Here is a 3,851-nt window from a genome sequence, read left to right on the forward strand (position 1 = left end):
CTCCTTCTCCTCCTCCTCCTCCTCTCTTCCTCCTCCTCCTTCTTTTGAGACAAAGTCCCACTACGTAGCTCTGGTTTGCCTGGAACTCACTATGAAGATTAAGCTGCCTTAAACTCACAACGACCCCCCTGCCTCTGCCTCTGAGTGCAGTTAAAATTATTTCTAAAATTTGATGTGTTGCGTATTTTTCCGGCAGATACATAAGTATGTCACATGCCTGCAGAGTCCATGGAAGCTAGAATGGGGCATCAGACCCCCCCAGAACTGAAGTTACAGACAGCCCTAATTTATCATGTAGAAGCTGAGAACTGAGCCCTGGTCCTCTGCAAAAGCAGCCAGTGCTCTTAACTGCTGAGCCACATCTCCAGGCCCCCCCCAAAGCCTCTTTGGAAGTACTGTCATACAGGAATTACCTGTCCCCAGCCTCCTTCCTTCCTGCAGTGCACTTCTTTTCCACACCTCTGGCCTTTGTCACCTGATTTTGTTTTAGTCTAGATAGTCACCTTCCTTCCTCACCTCTTTTGTTTTGTTTTCTGTTTTTGAGGTACGGTTTTTCTGGACATCCCTGGCTGTCCTGGAACTCGCTCTGTAGACCAGACTGGACTCAGACTCACAGAGATCCGCCTGCCTCTGCCTCTCAGGTGCTGGGATGGAAGGAGTGCGCCACCACCGCCCGGCATTCTTCTCGCCTCTTTATTCAGCGCTGTCTGCATTAGGACTCCTTCCAAATGCATTCCTGTGGGCGATTTGCATAATGGTCTCTCTGTTTGCCATTATGTTCCAAAAAGCTCGACACTTCCTCGTTGAATGACCGCGCAACACGATGGTTCAAAGCTTATGCAGTATTTGGAAAGAAAAGAAGCACGGGTTTGATTCCTAGCCCAACCATATAGTAGCTGGGAGAACTTGAGTAAGATGCTCCGTTCTTTGGAGTCTTCTCTAAAACTGGGGTGTGATCCTGACAATACTTAAGTTCATAGAGAGATTGTGAAGATGAAGTTATATAAAACAACACACTAGGGCTGGAGAGATGGCTCAGCAGGTAAGAGCATTGCCTGTTCTTTCAAAGGTCCTGAGTTCAATTCCCAGCAACCACATGGTGGCTCACAACCATCTGTAATGAGGTCTGGTGCCCTCTTCTGGCCTGCAGGCACACACACAGACAGAATATTGTATACACAATAAATAAATAAATATTTAAAAAAAAATAAAACAACACACTAATCTCCTTGTGTGGCATGTTGTAGGTATTTAATACATGTTTTATTCTTTTTTGTTTGTTTGTTTGTTTTTTTGAGTCAGGGTTTCTCTGTGTAACAGCCCTAGCTGTCCTGTAGCTCTGTAGACCAGGCTGGCCTTACACTCACAGAGAACCATCTGTTTCTGCCTCCTAAATTCTGGGATTAAAGGCACGCACACTACCACCTGGCCATGTCTTATTCATAATCCTATCATCAGTGTCACTGACTGCAAAGGTCATTGTTTAACTTCCAGAGCTGTCCTATAGTTATGGAAGGGTCAACCCAGTAATAGCTATCCATCAATGCCATCTATCAGTATGGGAGGTCCTAGGGAATGTGTCAGAATGATGTCCATTACAGAAGAGGTTGACCCAGAGGGAGGTGAAGCCAGAGGGACGGAAGGTACCAAACTGAAGTATGGAAGAGGAAAGACAGCACAAGGAAGAAGACCAGAGCTGGGTGAAGGGGTGTTTGGGGTGGTGAGCACTAAAGGACCAAGGGATGAACTGGCTCTTCCTGGTCCATCGTACCTCTAGGTGAGAAAAGCGGAGAGCCAGAACAGAGAAAGCCCTTTGATTTCAAACTCTCTCTCCATCATGGTTTTCAGTTAGAAGGCTTTGGAATGGAACCGACCACATGCACAGAGACTGGATACACTTTGTAACTGAGGAGCTGGGTGTGATAATGCATACTTGTAATCCCAGAACTCTGGAGGCTGAGGCTGAAGGATCGCCCAGGAATCCCAGGTCACCATCTCAAAGACAAAACAAAAACTTTGTAATTGAGTCTTGTACTCCAGGTATTAGCATCTCCACCTGGAGTAGAGGACCCCTCACTGGAAAATTGGCTCTTTGCCCACCTCCTGCCCCCCAACACTGCTGGGACACTTGATTGGCTTGAATATAAACACTGGGGTTAACTAGTGTCTTTTCCGTGGGTTCTGACATCCCTCGGGCCTCCAGACGAATGATGCCTTCTTGCACTCTCCTCAGGGGCCAGGGCAGTCACATCTGCTGATGGTCAAAAACACAACACTCTCCTGCAGGCCCCACAGGAACAAGTACAGCTCCCTTAGAGCTGAACTGGTCCGTGATCAGAATCGTGTCCTTTACACTGTCTGCAACTGACCGCGCCAAACACACCACTGGCAGACAATTGTTATTTGTCATCTGTAATTGTTTTAAACTCTTGCCCAGAGGCAGGGGGAATGGACCTAATGACTTTCAGAGAGTTCCATTCACCTAGGAAGTTTGTAATAAGTCAATGTCGCAATGCTGGGATCTCCAAGAAATGTCACAGGGGACTTAGGAGGATTCTGCATAAACATCGCAAGTGTCGTTTGTGCCATCTGACTTCTGATTCCCCCAAAGGAGAGGAGAGAGTGTCGTGAAACCTGGTGTGTCTCCAGGATTTGAGACTACAAAGGCTCTCAGGACTCTGCTGATCCCTGCCTTATCTCTCTCCTTTCATTCTCATCCCAAATTCAACTTCAACCTGGAAGCCAGCCCTGTCCATGCTGTCCACCATCCATTCAGGCTCTGAGCCAATGGAAATTGTGAGCATTCTTGCTCAGGGCCCTATAATCTATTGTCTCCTGTCCTATAGCGCCCCCACTTCTTTATGCCTACCCTTTGATATATGAAGGACTTTGAAACATGGCAACAAGAGTAAGATGCCAATGTGTCCTGGACCTAGTGGCCAAGAACTGATGTTTGGATTGCTGAGATTGGGCAGAAAGCCCAGCCTGAATTTGGCCCTCCTCCCTGCTCATCTATGAGGAGCATTTGCTTCCCTGATGCTTCTACTAGGAGGAAGCATGGCAAGCCATCTTGCTGCTGGCACCTGCCACACTGTAACATAACACCAACACTAATGGCAAAAATAATCACAGTGACAATGACGGCTTGGTTTACATGCAGAAGGCACTTGTCATCTCCTTGGGAGCCTCCCAGCCTTGGGCTTCATGCTGATGGTGTACTTGGCCCTTGGCCCACAGTACACACTGTCACAGTCACACATTGGTTTCCTCTGAATGGTTGACATTATCATTCCTGTCATAGCGATTATGGACAACTCTTGGTTTCTTCTTACAAAGCACATTTACTGAGGACAAACTGGATGCCAGATTCCATGCAAGGTTATAAAGGAGTCCTGCATAAAAAAAAAAAAACAACAAAAAAAACTTTCAAGAAATAGTTTAAGAGGTGGGGGAATATAGTTCAGTGGCAATGCATTTCCCTGGCATGCACGGCATGCACAAAGCTCTGGGGGGAAAGCAAGGGGGATAAAAAGGAAGAGGAAGAGGAGGAGAAAGAGGAGGAGGGAAAAGAAGGGGATAAGCATGAGGAGGAGGGGGAGATAAGCCATGTGTTATGCAGACAGTTGTGAATGGATAGCGTCACAATGACCAGAAAAAAACAGCAGGACACAGTGAGTGCTCAATAAACAAGTCTGGATAAAATGGAATGAGCAAATGAAAAACCAGTGATTATACAAAGGGCTACAGTATCTGAGACAGGGAGCAGAATGACTTGTAAAGGAACCAAGGAAGGCTTCTGGGGAGGTGACTAAAAGTTCTTTTCTGTCTTTTCTCTCCCTTATTCCCTTCCT

Source organism: Microtus ochrogaster, chromosome 10 (genome assembly GCF_000317375.1).
Source record: "Microtus ochrogaster isolate Prairie Vole_2 chromosome 10, MicOch1.0, whole genome shotgun sequence".
NCBI classification, from domain to species: domain Eukaryota; kingdom Metazoa; phylum Chordata; class Mammalia; order Rodentia; family Cricetidae; genus Microtus; species Microtus ochrogaster.